Here is a 21,059-nt window from a genome sequence, read left to right as displayed (position 1 = left end):
ACGAGACCACTGGTAACAACTTTAAAAAAGTGCGCCAGGGTCTTTGTGGAGGATGCGTTAAAGATAGTCGGAACCATCTTGCTGAAATTGAAAGGCAAATCTGAATTGAAAAGGGTCTGCACCTCTGTACGGGTGTTCGCTATGTGAAGCACGAAAGTTTCACGGGCCGAACTCAAGGCCACCTCTCTCTGAGACAAAAGAGCTCTTATTCTTGTCATGCCGTTGAAATCTGTCCCAAGGTTGGTATTTGTGGCCAGATTGAAAACTCCCTATGTTCATGTGTGGGAGGAAATAGAACATTTCTGCAGCAAATAACCCGTTCACTTACTGTTACGATAAAAGGAATACTTTTAATTAACTCAGAACAATCTTCATTATTGAGCATCAAATAACTACCATTTTCCAACAACTTGAACGTGGGGATGATAGCAGGAACTGGCGTGCCTTGCAACACGCAAGCCATATTTGGTCGGTGTTTGTTGCATGAACCGTGTAACTGTATGTGCCTACACATTAGTGAATGATCTGGCGTCTCAGTGCATTCCTCTCCATTCAGATAAACTTCTTGATCATCTTTGAAACATCTGTATGTGTATGGAAGCGACCAGACCTCATGAAGAAAAGCACTACCTAAAGGTTCATAACGACCTATTGGTATATATTTCATACAATTTGAAAACTTATATAAAGCAAAAGGCAGCGTTATTAAACCGTGGATAAGGCACGTTGCCAAAAAACCCGCAATCCTCTGCTGATGATGTCACTGAGCATGTCATGAATGATGTAATATGTGACATCATCAGCAGTGGATTACGGGTAATAGTATCTCTAGTTTACTCCCCTATAGCTGTCTTTCTTTTAACATAAGTGTCTGTTTCCTTCCCTTATACTTACTGTTTTTGGTTCGCTTCTGGTTCGCGTACCGGCGAGCGAACTGGGAAGCGAACTAAGAGAAATAGAGGTTGGCACAGTTCCAAATATTGTACCAATTTTTTAATAACGGGGAGGTAGTTCTGAAAAGAACTTTTTTTTTTATTGTTTTTGTTGTTTTATATTTTTTTTATTATTTTTCGGAACATTTTTTTACTTTTTTTGAATTTTTCTGAACAGTTTTATATTTTTTGGGGTTTTTCTTGGAGGGGGCAATGAAAACGATTCATTGTAAAGGGCTCAACAGGAGCAACAAAACAAAAAAAGAAGTATTTATTATTTTGGGCGTTTCGTACAAACTTGCATATGATAGTCAATAGCTCTGTTGATCAAAGTGATGCTTTTTTCTCCGTAGCAAATGAATCCATCGCAAAATACGCAGATGTGTTTTACTTCACCAAATCTCATTTGAATATTTGGCACCATCTCCCTGCCCTCTGGTCCCGTTACTTCCGGTACAACAGATCTTCTGGCCATAATAGGGAGATTATCTAGGTCGTTCCGAAACTGTGCAGCACTGTAGTTGTTAGGATGCCACCTAGTCATATGGCGATGCATTGTGTAGTTTCCGAAGCTGTATTTTTTGTCGGTCCCTCTGGACAGTCTATCTTGACATATAAGGCAAGTTACGTATCTTGCATTTACTTTTTTCTGACCTTTGGGAATTTAAAAAAATTGCCAAATGAAGTTTTCTTTCCGGTGAGACGTCCTGGGCTGCTCAGGCAAAAACTGCCTCTCTTCGTGCTCGTCGTCCTGTTCCTCTTCTTCCTCTTCTTGTTGAATTATAACTTGAGCAGGTGGTCCACTCTTCCTTGGATGTGGTGGAGGTGGTGGGGAAGCACCAGCTGAAGCTACTAAAGAAGCCATTGCTCAGTGATCACAAAGGGTCTTTCTCTCACAATGATGAAAGTCAGAGTGAGGGAAGAAGGAGGGATTTTCATCATTTGGGAAAAACAAGAGTTCTCAACCAATCAAAAGTGTTCATTTTAGATTATATGACCTAGTCTTACATCATTAGGAAACCAAAAGTGAAATGAACCAATGAAAAGTGGTTATTACCAAGTCACATGACTTGCTGTGTTTACGTTAAGCGCTTTGCAGGGCCTCCCGGTTTGCTTCCAGAAACCTGCGCTTTGCGACTCGCTTCGCGTACCAGTTCGCTAACGTAGCACGTCATATGACGTATCACGCGAGAACGTGAAACGTCATGCGGACGGGAGGCGTCACGATGTTGTTTTCTAACGCGGCACTTGCGGTAAAGAAACGTTTACCGGCTCGCGGTCTATTTCGCGGCATCAAGGTCAGCTAACGGGAAACTTCCCGATTCGCGAAGCGGGAACGAAGAAAAAAAAATATTAAAAAAAAAAATTATTCATAAACATATAAAATATATTTTTGGATTTAAAGAAGAATACATTTTACAGCTACAGATATTAGCTGTTAAAAAACCAATGAAATTCACAGAAAAAACCATAGGTTATAGACCATATATAGTTAGGAATTAGCATTTACAAAACCTTGAAAATTCACTGAAAAAACCATAGGTTATAGACCATATATAGTTAGGAATTAGCATTTAGAAAACCTTATTTTACTCACACAAAACCATTGAAATTCCATATATAGTTAGTTGCACTAACTATATATCGCGCACCCGCAATCCACTGCTGATGATGTCACATATTACATCATTCATGACATGGTCAGTGACATCACTGATGACATAACTGATGACATCTCAAATGACATCACTGATGACATCATCTAGTGTCTGTGTGTTTTTGTAAAGTTTAAATACGTTTTACATATTGAAGAATGAGTGGATGTATGGAAGACTGAGTGTGTGTGTGGCTGGCTGGGAGGTGTGTGACTCTGTGCATATCAATGTGTACTTGTATCAGTGATTGTATAAGAGAGTAAGTATGTGTTAGTATATGTGTGAAAAGTATGGTGTTCTGTGTTTAACTATAGATGAGGAAATCGAAGTGTGATTGATTCTTCACAGGACTGACTAGGTGTATGAGTGCATATGATAGTGTTCTAATAATAACTGACTGTATGTATGAGTAATTGTATGGGTGAATGAGTGAATGTGTGTGTAGACGTACGAATCAGTGAGTGCGTATGTAGTAACTGGTATTGGTGTGTTATGATGTCATCAGTGATGTCATTTGAGATGTCATCAGTGATGTCATTTCAGATGTCATTAGTGATGTCATCAGTGATGTCACTGAAGTATGGTGTTCTGTGTTTAACTGTATAGATGAAGAAATGGAAGTGTGATTGATTCTTTACAGGACTGACTTGGTGTGTGAGTAACTCCATGGATGAGTGGCAGTGTGTGACTGTCTGCATAGGTGTATGAGTGCATATGATAGTGTTGTAATAATGAGTGACTGTATGTATGAGTGATTGTATGGGTGAATGAGTGAATGTGTGTGTAGACGTAGGAATCAGTGAGTGCGTATGTAGTAACTGGTATTGGTGTGTCATGATGTCATCAGTGATGTCATTTGAGATGTCATCAGTGATGTCATCAGTGATGTCATTTGAGATGTCATCAGTGATGTCATCAGTGATGTCACTGACCATGTCATGAATGATGTAATATGTGACATCATCAGCAGTGGATTGCGGGTGCGCGATATATAGTTAGTGCAACTAACTATATATGGAATTTCAATGGTTTTGTGTGAGTAAAATAAGGTTTTCTAAATGCTAATTCCTAACTATATATGGTCTATAACCTATGGTTTTTTCAGTGAATATATATATATATATACCGATCTGTATTGAAGATTCAGTCGATATATAACTGTCTGGCTGGAGGATTTAGTAGCTGTCTGACTGTCTGTTTAAGTGAGTAATTAAAAGTGTTGATAGAGATCGCAGGTCACCCGGCCAATAATTTTTCACCATACACGTACCAGGCCCATATTCTTCCAATTCATCACATACATTAATCGGGTGACCTAACGATTCCGTCTACCAGTAACCCTGGTTCCTTCCTATTATTTGTACCTGACTTACCAATCCACCGTTATAGGTACCTAAGATCCACAATGGATCAGGGAGCTAGCTGTAAAAGAAAGGCAGGCAAAATACAAAACCCCACTTATCTCTATTTCGCATTAAATGATCACAGCCAACTGGGAAGTTTTAAAAGTTTATCTAGGAATCAGAGTCGGAAATAATCAAGTTTACAGTTAGAAGGCAATCAATAATCAAGATAACAAAAAAGAACATAGCCATAGAGGAACAGTGTCAGGGCAACCATGTATAAGTCTATAAGAAAGTTATAACAATGCGGTCTACTAAATGAATTTTAGAAACTTGAATCACGAACTAGACTTTACTGTTGGGTAAATACTGCAAGGTAAGGATTGGAAATCCTATACATCTATAGGGGGGAAAAATTTGGAACATGCTATAGTTCTAGCATCTTTACGTAAAATCAGATTTCAGGAGAATTTATATACCACAGTTATATTTCATAAACAGAATAGAGAGAATGTGTTTCTAAAAGGTTGGGGAACATAGGAACATGCTAAGGAAAATATACTGTATGACTTTATAATAGGTTGCGGAAAGCATGGAAAATTAACATATGCAAAGAAATGTCTTTATTTAAGCAAAGACAGAAAAATAGAAGATGCAGTGGAGAGTTTTTCGCACCATATTTACCTAGAAAGGTGTGCAGACCAACCCTGGCCACGGATCAGTCAAGGACAGGAAAATACCCCAAGGAAGGACAGTCATCTATGGGACAGCAGGTGCAGATTGGACACCCCAGGACAGGGCAGGAAAACCAGATTAGGATCAGGACAGGACCACCAAGGCATGACCAGCACCCGCAGTTTGGAAGCAACGCCTGCGCTCCACCCTCTCTGCAGCTATCAGTCAGAACCCCGATTGGGTTAGCGAACTCCCCAGCAAAGTGCTCCGCCAGCACTTAAGGTTTAGTAAAACCTTTAAAGTCTATGGTCAAATTCGGACAGAGTGCTCCGCAGCGCTCTGTATTCAGTCACCTATTGAGTGCGTTGGGTCAGTGACAGGTCAGCTATTCAGACAAGTCGGACAATTTCCCTAGCTGAACGTAGGCTAGATATACTGTTTTCGGTTCAGTGTACCACCCCCCAATGTTGCAAAGTGTCAGAATCCCCAATTTCGATTGGTCCACAAGTAGGATAGGTTAACACACCAATCAGAACAAACTTCTACAAGCTCTAATTTACATACTTAGGGACCGCCTAGAGAATTTGGGGTTCTCATGAGACAAATCTTTAGAATACAATGGAATATTAACAAATGTTTCAACTTCGGTACAGACAAGTCTGTCCTGCTGGGTCGCAGGTCATTTTCTCAGGAGCATCTTGACTGTGGCTGCCAGCTGGCTGAGTTCCACCGCTCAAGGTTGCCTTCTCCCGGGCTGCGCGACATGCGCAGAAGGGACCTTCAAGATGGTTCTCGTCTCATTCAGACCCCCCCAATTATCGCGGTACATGAAAAGTAAGCGAAAACAAATTAAAACATAGAAATAAATGATTTCACAATATACAATGAGTAGTTACTTTATACAACTTACTATAAAAATATACTATGCCATTATGAATTAGTGCAACAGACAATAACACGAGAGCATCTGCGCAAGCTTCACCATGTGAGTATTCAGACAGCCATATTAGAGGCAAATACGCATGCGCACATTTTCCCACCAGAACTGCGACTATGTCACGTCACGTGAGTGTGACTAACGCATGCGCAGTAGTAAATTCCCAAGCGACGGCCATTTTTAAGGACAAGGATTATTCGTATTAGTAAACACATAGGCAAGCATCACTAAGATACATGTATAACAAAAATAAAGGAAATTAGTAAAACATACAAATTGAACTATAGGATTATAATATGAATCGAGGTTCTTGATTTCAACAAGTCGCGTAATGTGCGAAATCTTGCTTCATCAATCCCCTCTTTGATGATATTTACTATCATCACAAACTAATGGAACCAGATGCCAACTTTTCTCACACTTTGTGCATTTCAATTTCTTCCAACATCCTATTCAATTTCTCTTTCACATCTTTGTTAGGGTGAGAATTTTTCACCCTTTTGAAAATTTGGTTATTCAAGTCTTCCAATTCAAGTTCATTCACACTCCGTTTCACACCTCTCTTATTCACAGCGTATTTCTTTGTGTGTTTGCGACATTTGCAGCAGACAAATATGAGGAAAATGATGAAACCTATCATTCCAATTGGCATCAGTACCTTAAACAATAAACTTTTACCTAAATTAGCAAACCAATGACCTACATTGGAGAGACCATCGACAAGTCTCTTCCAGGCACTGTCAACCTCCAGTGGTTTGAGTTCCTTTTCCAAATTAGTAAAGTTTTTCACATATCTTTTGATCTGTACACTTTTATCCGGTATTTAAGTGCAACAATGTTGCGCCTTTAGCATCCGGCAGACTCCGCCCTCTTTTGCTAATAAGGTATCAAGCGCAAGTCTGTTTTGCAAAACCATTGATCTGATCGCAACCATTTCGGTATTGACCAATAGAAATCCATGAGCTGTGTCAGTAGACAGCACATCCACTATTGTGGATAATTTACAAATTCTGTGTGTGTTCAGAACCACTCCCACTCCAGGTATCAGTGCACTAAAAATACGACCCATTATTTCACCTACACTTTCTCTTTTACTACGCACTAAGCCATTAGTGTTTTCATTGCTTCCAGCAATTTCCTTCACATGGTATATTTTCGGGAAAACAATGCCAAAGTAGCAGCTTCCATACCAGTGATCCGGCAATTTGAAATAAGCCTTGTTTCCACATATATAATAAATTCCGGGAAACACAGGTTCTGACCCATTTTTGAAACCCCAACCTCAAATTACCTTGTAATTGTGCTCACATTGACTGGAACCAATGAAAATGTTATTATAATAACTAGTCTTCTCGCGGTGAAGACAGAGTTTCCCTTTTCTTTCGAAATCCAGCAACAAAGCAGGACCACTCCCGCCATTTGAGGTGCTTTCCATGTTTTCAGCCCATTTAGGAGTTTTCTGTCTCTTATCATTTGCCTTTCTTTGGAAACTCTCCCTTCTTTTCTCTGCCATGTTTAAAAACATTTTTTCTTGTTCATGTAATGAACAGGTCAAGTTATCTCTGTGTGCTTCATTCAAGTCTATGGTACCTATAGTCAGAAAATATTCTCCCATATAACGTGTAACGTCACTTTTAGTATGTACAGGATTCAGATTTCCACGTATAAGAAGTTCAGAAAATATCACGTCTGAGTTAGAATAGTAGTACTGTAACGGTCCTCTTTTGTAAAATAAACTAGCTAAAATGCTACAGGAAATTCCATAGGTCAAAGGTAGGTGATGATAAGTCATGCCTTCAGCTACAGAAGTAGGTAGCTTCATGCAGACATAGCAGTCTTCTATTTCCATAGTTTCTACATAGTGCACTAAAAGATTAGCGAAAACATTTAACTGTGTCTGGTTTTTAACTCCATGATAATGTAGTCCTTCCTCATCTGATGCTTCTAAGTCTCGTTTTGTTAGTCTGAGTGCTTTTACACGTCTTTCTACACTTCGTGTTGTCAGTTCTTCAGTGTCAGTGGTCACAGTCTGAGTAGGGTCAATATTAGTATTTTTGCTCACCATATAAGGAATGAAAACTGTTAGTCCTATCCAAATTATTAACACTATAGCTATGCTACATATACATACCCTGCAGCATGTTTTGCAACAACTGCGTCTAGGCCTTCCATTCACATTTGAATCAGACATTTTCGTTCAGAAGAAGATTTCTCAACCCCTCTTTGTAACTCTGCACAGGTAGCTTACCCTGCACAACTTCAGGTTGGTTCGTCTTCCTCGGCAGAATAATCAGCTGTCTGTTCTTCGTCACTTTCGTCAGTAATATCAAGATCTTCAAATTCTTCTAACACTAAATATGTCCATTCAGGATCTTGGTATTTTTCGTTCAGTCTTTTTATTCGGTCACTCCTCCTTTGTGAACTTTCTCCAACTTGCTCTGCAATACGAGGACTTTTCCTTCTTTCTGCAAGTTTCTCCTTTACTGTTTTTATTCTCAGTCTCAGTCTCTTAATATATCTTGGTTCGATATGTTTCTTTTTCTTGAGTCTTTTAGTTGGCACTGTGATTTGGCTCTCTTCTAATGCTCTTTTATTTTCGTTTGTTTGTGGCACTTCTGATTCTTCCCTTCCTGTCTGACTAGTTCCAGGTCTTGTCTCTATTTCTTCTGCCTGGGCACTAAGTTGGCCTTGTTCAGGTGTATTCTGGGTTTTACTTTCGATTGTCTCTGTTTCTGTGTCCTGAACACGTTCTTCTATTTCTATCTGATCCTGTTCAAGCACTTCGATCCCTTGATTTTCTTCTGCTTGAACCTTTTCACTATTTCTTGTCTGTCCCTTTTCGACTTCAGGAGTTTGTGGAGGTGTGTTGATCACTTGTTCTGTCCCTGTCTGACCTTCCTCTTCCTCAGACTTGACATGAATCTCAATAATCTGAGGATCTTCGCCTGTGCCTATCTCTTCCTCTCTATTCCACTCTCTATCTTCATAGATTTGAATTCTTGCTCTGATTGGGTCTCCAGTTAGGTCGATTATGGGTATCCAATCGTCTTGGCTGGTGCTCGGTTGTTCATCATCAGCTACTTCAGGACCAACTTCTGCAGACCCCTCAGCTGGACAACCTTCAGCGTCAGTCTTCGCGTCTGGAATCACCTTTTGTGTATGGCTGGCATGGATCCACTTTGGAACGCCGGCACACTTCACCGCTGTCGTGGTCACCAGTATTATTTGGCGTTTTTCTCCCCACCTCGGTGCAAGGCAACTCGAACGAGTATGTTTCTTGATTCTAACCCAGTCGCCAGGAACCAATTTGTGGACTGGGGTTGTTGGATTGGCGACGGCGTCTTCCCCAATCTGGCGAGAGATAGAACGCACTTGGCCACCCAGTTGCTTGCAGTACTCAAGTACCAAATCATCAGAAATGTTTAACAATTTGTATCCTGGTACCCATGCTTGTCTCATCACTCTTCCCATCAGGATTTCATGAGGGCTCAGGCCTGTCTTTCGGTCTGGAATACTTCTGAGTCCCATCAGAACAAGAGGCAATGCATTTATCCAGTTCATGCCAGTAGAATCACACATTTTTGCTAATCTCGATTTTATAGTGCCATTTATTTGGTCTACTACTCCAGAAGCCTCTGGACGATATGCACAGTGCAACTTTTGTGTGATCTGGAATGCTTTACAGAGCTGATCGATTACCTCATTCTGAAAATGTTTGCCTCTATCTGAATCAATTGTGACTGGAACCCCGAACCTAGGTATCAATTCTCGTAGTAACAATTTGGCTACTGTTATGGCGTCACTCTGTTTGGTAGGGTAGGCTTCCACCCATTTCGAAAACAGGCAGACGACGACTAGGACATATCTTTTTCCCTCACATCGAGGCATGGTGATGAAGTCAATTTGTATTCTCACAAAAGAACCCCCTGATTTCCCAATGTTTCCTAATTCAACTACTGTTCTTTTGCCAGCGTTGAACTGCTGACATGTCAAGCACCTCTGGCAGAGTGACTCTGCTACCTTCCTGAACTTCGGATTGTACCATGTTTGTTGAAAAACCAGGAACCATGGCATCCCTACCAGTGTGTGAATTTCCATGTATCAGTCTGGCCTTAGAAGCAAGCAGATGTCTAGGCAACACAGGCATACCATTTGGGCCCACAATGACACCATCCTCACTTCTCGGTCGACAACCAAGTTTCTTCCATTTTTCTTTCTCTTTTTCTGGCACCGCATGCTGCCAATCTCTCACCTCCTCCCAGGTAGGCACCTCTTCAAACACCATAAGTTGGCAGCTGTTTCCAGGTCCCCCCAGTTTAACATTTACAGACATGCGATTTCTGGCACAATGTTTGGCCACTTCATCAGCAAAGTTATTTCCCAAAGATACATGGTCAAGGCCCGATTTATGAGCAGCACATTTGACCACTGCCAATTCTTTTGGTAATTGGATTGCCTCAAGTAAATCTTGTACAACCTTTCCATTTCGAATAGGAGTACCTGATGAAGTCAGAAACTCCCTTTGTAGCCACAATTGGCCGAAGTCATGCACGACCCCATAACAGTACTGACTGTCAGTATATACTGTTATTCTTTTGTTTTTCCCAATTTTACAGGCTCTTATCAATGCAATCAACTCGGCTACTTGTGCAGACTTTACTCCATATAAACAGGAAGCTTCTTTAATGGCGTCTATAGAGACTACAGCATAAGCAGCACTTAGGCCCACTAGTTCGTGTCTCATACATGAGCCATCCACAAACAGTTCTTCATCTTCAACAGGCAAAGGCATTTCTTTAATGTCTGGGCGGGGTTTAGTACTGAATTCTGTCAAATCTATGCAGTCATGCTCGTTCTCTCCCTCGTCTTCTACAACCATTGAGTCAGGGAGTAGGGTGGCTGGATTCAGGATATTACACCGAGTAATGACTACATTTGCAGCACCCACGAGAATCCTCTCGTATTTAGTCAGCCGACTAGGGGTGAGATACTGTGTTTTAGTTCGGGTTAATAAAATCACAACTGCATGAGGAACATACACAGTGACAGGATGTCCCATTACAATGGATTCACTCTGTTCTAAACTTGTGCAAGTTGCAGCTACTGCTTTTAGACATCCACGTAATCCAGCAGCCACTGGATCCAAAGTGGCAGAAAAATATGCCACCGGGCCTCTAGTCAACCCATGCTCCTGAGTTAAAACTGACAATGCACAATTGTCACGTGTGTCACAGAACAGAGCAAACTCCTTAGAATAGTCAGGCATCCCTAAAGCAGGGGCTGTACACAGGCAGTCTCGTAGTTTAGTGAATGCTGTTAAGCTTTCATCATCCCACTCCACTGGGTCCTTTGCTCCTTTCTTTGTCATTTTTATCAAAGGCTTTGCCAGGACTGCGAATCCCACAATCCATTGCCTGCAATAACCTACCACTCTAAGAAACATTCTGACTTCTTTCTGAGTACGGGGTAACTGCATCTTTTGAATTATCCTGACTCTCTCTGAGGTGACTTTTCTGATGCCTTTTTCGATCTGGTGCCCCAGATATTTCACTGATTTTGAACAGAACTGCAATTTTTCAGGGGCCACTTTATGTCCCTTTTCACCTAGGTGATTCAGTAAAGCAATGGTGTCAATCACACAATCTCTATGACTTTTGGACGCCACCAAGAGGTCGTCGATATATTGCACCAATACAGACTTTCCAGGTAAGACTAAAGATTCAAGGCACTTTTTCAGGATCTGATTAAAGATAGAGGGGCTTTCTGTGTACCCTTGGGGACCCTATTCCAAACATACACGTGACTGTCGAAAGCAAATGAGAAAAGAAATTTGCTATTTGGATGCAATGGGATCGAAAAGAATGCATGACATAGGTCTATCACGGTAAACCACTCAGCATCCCAGGGAATCTGATACAGGATCACTGCTGGGTTTGGGACAATAGGACAGCAAGGAACCACTATTTTGTTTACCTTTCTCAGGTCGTGCACTACCCTGTACTTGCCACTAGGTTTCTTGATTCCAATTATGGGTGAGTTACACGGGCTACTCATCACTTCTTGTATGATGTTTGCTTCTAGCAATTTTTGTATTTCAATCGCAACTCCTGCTCTTACTTCGGCACTCATTTTGTATGGCTTGTTATTGGGGTAAACTGCATTTTCTTTCATGGCTATTTGTATTGGGTCTACATTGGCCATTAATCCTACATCTTTTCCAGTAAAGTCCCATACTTCTGGTTTCACTGTCTTTTGGAGTTCTTCGGGTAAGTCTTGTATAGTCATTCGTTTAATTTCTGAGTCAGGTCTGATTAACATTAATTTATATATGCCATCCTCGTCTGGGGTTTGAATTTCGACGCCTTTTGGTGTGCAAAAGATGGTGCAGGTTGTTTTGCACAACAAATCACGTCCCAGTAAGTTTACTGGACTGGTATCACACACTACAAATCTATGCATTTCGTTAAAATTCCCTATTGTGATCTCCATGGGCTCGGTAACTGGGGTACTAATCAATTGATTAGATACACCCACTACTTGGATTGCTTCTCCCGAGAGGGGTAGGTTTGGAAAGTCCGCTGTTCTCACAGTAGAACGGGTAGCACCAAGGTCCAATAGAAAGGTGACATCATTTCCATCAACCTTTCCTTCAATGTATGGCCCTGACTGGTCTACCGGCAAGGAGGCGCCAAGAACACACTCCTTGTCCTCCCCTCTCAGGCCTCGTCAGTATTGGTCGTCACAGAAAAAAGTATCATTCAACAAAAACTGCGAAGTTGCTGCATTTCTATTCTCATCGCCTCCCCAGATCTCTATGTCATCACCCTGTGGTGATTTTCCCTTATAATTCGGTTTTGGCGCTCGGGGCAATTGACTTGCTTTTACCTGATGCTGAGTCTTTCTTGGTTTTTCATTCTGCGTCTGTGGAGTTAAATCAGGGGTTTGGGTATTATCATGCTGTAAATATGGACACTCGTCTCTCCAGTGCCCGATTTCTCCCCACTGGTGGCAGGGAAATTTCTTTTTAGCTTCTTCTCTGTTCATTTTTACCTTGGGCTTCCCTCCACCCCCAGAGCCTTGATTTTGGGTATTCTTATTCATCTTATTCAACTGCTTTTCCTATGGTTCTGCTAACTTCACTTGTGCCCACATGACCTTCTCCTTGAGTGCCTTTTTCTTATCTGCCATCTCGTCCTCACAGTACTTTGCATACCGTAGGACCTCATCCATTTTCTTAGACTGCCAACAAATCTTATTACCTTTGATCCACTGGCAAATTTCGGGTCTTAAACCGTTTACAAACCTGTAAATGAAGTGGGTCATGTCCTTCATCTTGATGTTATCTATTCCACTGTAAGTTTTGAACACCTGTAACAGTCTTTCATAAAAGGAGTGCACAGACTCATCCCTTTCCTGCGTAGTTCTATCTATCTTAGTCCAATCAGTTTCCTTTGCAGGCACCTTCATTTTCAGATGTAACATGACCTGGTCATATTTTCTCATTACCTCATCAGAGGGAGCACCGGTTACAGGGTCCCTGTCATACTCTTTGTTGGGCCAATCAATGGCAACCTTGCATTCGGTCCATAAATCCACAGGAACCACAATGTCGAAAAACCCATCCAGGTCTTTCCACAAGCACTTTTGCACCTTTACAAACCTTTCCACCTGCCTGTACCAGTCCACAGGCTTTTCTCGTAATTTTGGAAAGTCATTGGTAAAGGACACAATATCCTGTCTGGACCATGGAACGTGCACATATTTTCCACCTGGCACTTCACGCATAGGGTATAACTGCTCAGGTTTGTCAGCTTCCTTTAGAACGAACTCAGAAGTCGTCTGTTTAGATCTGGCCTCATCTTTCTTCTTTGCCCACCTGGCTTTCCACTTTTCTACGTCTCCCCATTTTTGCAACACTGTCAATAATTCTTTAACCTGCGCCTTTTTCCCTGACACATTCATATTTTCCAGATCTTTGTCTGAAAAATCAGCTCTATAGGGTTTCTGCAGTGGCTTTGATTTTGAAATATCGATTCCCATACTAGCTGCAGTGTCTGTTAATTTTTCATGGAGCACTCTGGTGTTCCGGGTAAAACTCTTGCCGATAAACAGCAACTCTTCTTCAAAATAGGTATTTAATCTGTCTAAACCTACATTTCCTGCCATTAGCTCTTCCATTTCTATTCTAAGCTTGAAAATATCTAAAGGTTTCGACTGACGAGTTTGTTTTTCTAATTCTCGACTCCACCTTTCAATTTCTTCAGGTGTCACCAGGGTGACACTCTTGGTACCCGAAGTCGATTCCATTTGAATCTCCCTCGTGTTAAAAGGATTGTGTCTTTTCTGTAACCTTTTCCCTGCACCCCTAATGGGCAGGTCCATTAGTGAGACCTCGGACTCACATTCACTGGTCTGGTCATCCAGAATTAAGGGCTCCGGTCTTGGCTGTGCTACCACTGGAGTAATAACTGGAGTCTTCGGACTTCCCTGTCTATCCCCATACAGCGGAACCACTGGTCCAATAGTTACCGGGATTGTCAAAGCTTCAGGACTTGTATTTAACTGGGAAATCTTCTGAATTATCTCGGCTCTCTGCTTAGCTAAAGCCTCTCGTTCCCTGTCCTCCAGTATCCTGTCTAAAGAATTGTCATGTAATACCTGCGGGGTCAAAGTTGGGGCATAACTCGGGGCAGTGGGATGTGTCTCACTTGGTCCTTCACCGTAATTAGGTTTCGGGAACATCCTTCCTGTACCTAGGGATCTTGGTTCTTCCTCAGACGGGGGTCTTGAGAACAGAATTCCTGACGTGGAAGGCCTTGCCTCACCCTCGTAGGGAAGTCTAGAGCAGAAGTCTCTTTCTCTCGAATATCTTGACTCCCCACAAAATGGTGCTCTTTGGCAGCTATCTCTAGCACCTAGAGGTCCCAAACCCTCATTATATGGAGGTATTTGACGACTCTCTCCTACACTTACTGAACTGGCCTCTTCCTGGGGAGGAGGTCTCCGTGAATAATCCCCTTCACTAGAGGGTCGGTGTCCTTCATTATAAGGAGGCGGACTTCTCATAAACATGTCATCTAATAATTCATCATCCGACTCCCCCATGGGCACCCAATGTTTGCATTTTTCTGTTATCTTTTCTCCTGCGGGAGGACCACCCATTGACATCATGGAAAATAGCCCTTCTACAATCATATTCTGTCTCCACTGTTTCATCTTTTTGTCTCGGGTCTCCTGCTTCAATTTTGGATAAAATTTTGTTAACCCTTTATCCATTCGGGGTTTGTCTCTCTCGAAAGCTTCGATCTCCCATTCCTCTAAAGCTTCGTACTGCATTAATCTAGGTCTGGGATGTAAGTCATTCATTCGGGTTCTCAAATTAAATAGAATTCTGCCATTGAATGTACCCTCTAATGGAAAATCCAAAATTCCGTCATCCTTGGTGTATTCCGCCCAGTTTTCCAACCATACACACGAGTGGTACCCTTTATCAAACATCATGAAAGATGCGGGAGTATTAGGTGGCGGCATGACAACACCTTCTCTGGTTTTAATCTGCTTGTCCTTTTTGAAATAATTCCTCACCTTATTTACAAGGGATACTTTTCTCTTATTTCCGTACATAATGTCGGCTTTATGCCCTTTCCACTGATCGTTCTCAAACCCTAAGTGTCGAGGTTCAGGTCTAGTATGCGGTCTATACGAGTGCCACATACGATTTCTGCGAATGACTTTATTTACAAACTCACTTCCAATCCAAGTGCGTCTTTTATTTTTCGTGCGACCAATGAAATGCACGAATTCAAATAATCTCGTCCAATGGGTGCGCGGCCTTTCGCGAGACAGGTTCTCACGCTTCGGCACTCACCCCTCCTTTACAATTCCAGCTCCGCTACACACCCGCTGCGTCTACCAATCCCAGCGCGGCACGGAGTGACGTCAGAGCTGCTTCGCGACTGACTCCCTCCTTCACAAGGTAACGGAAACTTAATTTCTCTCTAAAGTGCTTGTGCTTTGTTATTTAACAACGAATACACATTCGCCACTGTTCCCAAGTGTCTAGACAGCAAAGATTTGTTTCACTGCAAGTAAACTACTTTCATTTACTTTTTATACACTACGGATAGACCTCTTCTGCCTACCCTTCACGCAAGCATTAGGGAACCTGCTACTTCTTTTGACTTATCCACTTCTTTCCGGGACATATACTAAGCCTAAAGTTTCACCAGCGAACCCCTTTGCTATCACCCAAGCTCCGATGAACCTGCTACTCCTTCCGGTGTGATCCTTACTAGGTTTTTCTCACAATAGAAGTTTTGCCAGTGATCTCGTCGCTATCTTTTATTCAAACATACATTCAGAAAAAACCCTAGTTAGTGCTTCCAGTTCTGCCTAACCTGCACTAACCTTCCTTAGGCCAGTGACCTCAACGCGAAGTGGATTCTCTTCACCACTCGCTATTCAATTCCCCGGGGATTCCAAACAAACATATCAACACTTTACTAACGAGTGGGTTAATACATATATCAGTATAATAACAAGAAAAACAATTTAAAACATTTCATAATTTTTCAAAGCAAACATTTCCACGTGAGTGATCAGTTCACGAAAAAGTCTACCTTTTTAGCAGCAATAATTTTCTCGACTAGCAGCAATAATTTTCTCGACTAGCAGAAATAATTTTCTCGACTAGCAGCAATAACTTCTAACAGCATCGAACTCATCTAGCTTAACTAGTCCTACCTAACTTTAACTAGTCCCTAACCATACCTCTGCTACCAGAAAATTACTGATAGAGATCGCAGGTCACCCGGCCAATAATTTTTCACCATACACGTACCAGGCCCATATTCTTCCAATTCATCACATACATTAATCGGGTGACCTAACGATTCCGTCTACCAGTAACCCTGGTTCCTTCCTATTTATTTCTATTTGTACCTGACTTACCAATCCACCGCTACAGGTACCTAAGATCCACAATGGATCAGGGAGCTAGCTGTAAAAGAAAGGCAGGCAAAATACAAAACCCCACTTATCTCTATTTCGCATTAAATGATCACAGACAACTGGGAAGTTTTAAAAGTTTATCTAGGAATCAGATTCGGAAATAATCAAGTTTACAGTTAGAAGGCAATCAATAATCAAGATAACAAAAAAGAACATAGCCATAGAGGAACAGTGTCAGGGCAACCATTTATAAGTCTATAAGAAAGTTATAACAATGCGGTCTACTAAATGAATTTTAGAAACTTGAATCACGAACTAGACTTTACTGTTGGGTAAATACTGCAAGGTAAGGATTGGAAATCCTATACATCTATAGGGGGGAAAAATGTGGAACATGCTATAGTTCTAGCATCTTTACGTAAAATCAGATTTCAGGAGAATTTATATACCACAGTTATATTTCATAAACAGAATAGAGAGAATGTGTTTCTAAAAGGTAGGGGAACATAGGAACATGCTAAGGAAAATATACTGTATGACTTTATAATAGGTTGCGGAAAGCATAGAAAATTAACATATGCAAAGAAATGTCTTTATTTAAGCAAAGACAGAAAAATAGAAGATGCAGTGGAGAGTTTTTCGCACCATATTTACCTAGAAAGGTGTGCAGACCAACCCTGGCCACGGATCAGTCAAGGACAGGAAAATACCCCAAGGAAGGACAGTCATCTATGGGACAGCAGGTGCAGATTGGACACCCCAGGACAGGACAGGAAAACCAGATTAGGATCAGGACAAGACCACCAAGGCACGACCAGCACCCGCAGTTTGGAAGCAACGCCTGCGCTCAACCCTCTCTGCAGCTATCAGTCAGAACCCCGATTGGGTTAGCGAACTCCCCAGCAAAGTGCTCCGCCAGCACTTAAGGTTTAGTAAAACCTTTAAAGTCTATGGTCAAATTCGGACAGAGTGCTCCGCAGCGCTCTGTATTCAGTCACCTATTGAGTGCGTTGGGTCAGTGACAGGTCAGCTATTCAGACAAGTCGGACAATTTCCCTAGCTGAACGTAGGCTAGATATACTGTTTTCGGGTCAGTGTACCACCCCCAATGTTGCAAAGTGTCAGAATCCCCAATTTCGATTGGTCTACAAGTAGGATAGGTTAACACACCAATCAGAACAAACTTCTACAAGCTCTAATTTACATACTTAGGGACCGCCTAGAGAATTTGGGGTTCTCATGAGACAAATCTTTAGAATACAATGGAATATTAACAAATGTTTCAACTTGGGTACAGACAACTCTGTCCTGCTGGGTCGCAGGTCATTTTCTCAGGAGCATCTTGACTGTGGCTGCCAGCTGGCTGAGTTCCACTGCCCAAGGTTGCCTTCTCCCGGGCAGCGCGACATGCGCAGAAGGGACCTTCAAGATGGTTCTCTTCTCATTCAGACCCCCCCAATTATCGCGGTACATGAAAAGTAAGCGAAAACAAATTAAAACATAGAAATAAATGATTTCACAATATACCATAAGTAGTTACTTTATACTACTTACTATAAAAATATACTATGCCATTATGAATTAGTGCAACAGACAATAACACGAGAGCATCTGCGCAAGCTTCACCATGTCAGTATTCAGACAGCCATATTAGAGGCAAATACGAATGCACACATTTTCCCACCAGAACTGCGACTACGTCACGTCACGTGAGTGTGACTAACGCATGCGCAGTAGTAAATTCCCAAGCGACGGCCATTTTTAAGGACAAGGATTATTCGTATTAGTAAACACATAGGCAAGCATCACTAAGATACATGTATATCAAAAATAAAGGAAATTAGTAAGACATACAAATTGAATTATAGGATTATAATATGAATCGAGGTTCTTAATTTCAACAAGTCGCGTAATGTGCGAAATCTTGCTTCATCAGTGTTTCACTTAATATATGGATTAGTAACTAAACTATGTGAATGTTTGCATCACTGTCTCTGTTGTTGTATAACATGCTGCATCAGTTGGTCACTAACTACATGAGTGTGTATATTAGTTATTGATAAGTTGGGTGAGTATTTGTAAGGGACACTGAGTTTGTGTGTGGTTGGATGGGGTGAGAATCAGGTCAGCAGAACTGCTTTAGAGCCATAGAACCGGGTCAGCAGAGCTGCTTTAGAGCCCGAGAACCAGGTCAGCAGAGCTGTTGTAGAGCCAGAGAACCAGGTCAGCAGAGCTGCTGTAGAGCCAGAGAAACCAGATCAGCAGAGCTGCTTTAGAGGGAGAGAACCAGGTCAGCAGAGCTTTTCTAGAGCCAGAGAACCAGGTCAGCAGAGCTGCTGTAGAGCCAGAGAAACCAGATCAGCAGAGCTTCTTTAGAGGGAGAGAACCAGGTCAGCAGAGCTGCTTTAGAGCCAGAGAGCTAGGTCAGCAGAGCTGCTGTAGAGTCAGAGAACCAGGTCAGCAGAGCTGTTCTAGAGCCAGAGAACCAGGTCAGCAGACCTGCTGTAGAGCCAGAGAAACCAGATCAGCAGAGCTGCTTTAGAGGGAGAGAACCAGATCAGCAGAGCTGCTTTAGAGCCAGAGAACCAGGTCAGCAGAGCTGCTATAGAGCCAGAGAACGAAGTCAGCAGAGCTGCTTTAGAGCCATAGAACTAGGTCAGCAGAGCTGCTTTTGAGGGGGAGTACCAGGTCAGCAGAGCTGCTCTAGAGGGAGAGAACTAGGTCAGCAGAGCTGCTTTAGAGCCAGAGAACCAGGTCAGCAGAGCTGCTATAGAGCCAGAGAACCAAGTCAGCAGAGCTGCTTTAGAGCCATAGAACTAGGTCAGCAGAGCTGCTTTTGAGCCAGAGAACCAGGTCAGCAGAACTGCTCTAGAGCCTAAGAACCAGGTCAGCAGAGCTACTCTAAAGCCAGAGAACCAGGTTAACAGAGCTGCTGTGGAGCCAGAGATACCAGGTCAGTAGAGCTGCTTTAGAGGGGAAGAACCAGGCCAGCAGAGCTGCTTTAGAGGGGGGAGAGAATCAGGTCAGCAGAGCTGCTTTAGAGCCAGAGAACCAGGTTAGCAGAGCCGCTGTAGAACCAGAGAAACCAGGTCAGTAGAGCTGCTTTAGAGGGGGAGTACCAGGTCAGCAGAGCTGCTCTAGAGGGAGAGAACCATGTCAGCACAACTGATTTAGAGCCATAGAACCCGTTCAGCAGAGCTGCTTTACAGCCAGAGAACCAGGTCAGCAGAGCTGTTGTAGAGCCAGAAAACAGGACCAACAGAGCTGCTCTGTAGCCTAAGAACTAGGTCAGCAGAGCTGCTATAGAGCCAGAGAACAAGGTCAGCTGACCTGCTGTAGAGCCAGAGAAACCAGGCCAGCAGAGCCGCTTTAGAGGGAAAGTACCAGGTCAGCAGAGCTGCTTTAGAGCCAGAGAACCAGGTCAGCAGAGCTGCTTTAGTGCCAGAGAACCAGGTCAGCAGAGCTGCTCTAGCTGACACTGACTGACTGACAGTGACGGACACTGATTGACTGACACTGACTGACACTGATTGACGGACACTGATTGACTGACACTGACTGACACTAACTGACTGACTGACACTGACTGACACTGATTGACTGACACTGACTGACACTGATTGACTGACACTGACTTACTGACTGACCCTGACTGACTGACACTGACACTGACTGACAATGACTGACTGGCACTGACTGACTGACACTGACTGAAACTGACTGTCACTGACGGACTACTCTCCACTACTCTTCTACCCACTCTAATACTCTCTACTACTCTCTACCACTTACTCTCTACTACTCACTCTCTACTACTCTCTTTCTACTACTCACTCTCTACTATTCACTTATTACTACTCACTCTCTACTACTCAATCTCTACTACTCACTCTCTACTACTCTACTACTCTCTCTACTACTCACTCTCTACTATTCTCTACTACACAATCGACTACTCTCTACTACTTTCTACCACTCACTCTCTACTACTCTACTACTCACTCTCCACTACTTTCTCTTTACTACTCACTCTCTACTACTCACTCTCTCTCTACTACTCACTCTCTACTACTCTCTCTACTACTCACTCTCTACTACTCACTCTCTACTACTCGCTCTCTTCTACTCTCTACTACACACTCTCCACTACTCACTCTCTACTACTCGCTCTCTACTACTCTATACTACTCACTCTACTACTCCACTACTCTCTACTACTCTCTCTACTTCTCACTCTATACTACTCTCTCAACTACTCATTCTCTACTACTTTCAACTACTCACTCTCTACTACACACACTCTAATACTTGCTCTCTACTACTCGCTCTCTAGTACTCTCTACTACTCACTCTACTACTCACTCTCTACTACTCTACTACTCTCTACTACTCACTCTCTACTACTCGCTCTCTACTACTCTCTACTACTCACTCTACACTACTCACTCTCTACTACTTGCTCTCTACTACTCTATACTACTCTCTCTACTTCTCACTCTCTACTAATCTCTGTACTACTCATTCTCTACTACTTCCTACTACTCACTCTCTACTACACACTCTCTAC

Source organism: Lissotriton helveticus, chromosome 11 (genome assembly GCF_964261635.1).
Source record: "Lissotriton helveticus chromosome 11, aLisHel1.1, whole genome shotgun sequence".
Lineage (NCBI taxonomy): Eukaryota > Metazoa > Chordata > Amphibia > Caudata > Salamandridae > Lissotriton > Lissotriton helveticus.
The sequence above is the reverse complement of the archived record's forward strand: the minus strand, read 5'-3'. Positions refer to the sequence as shown.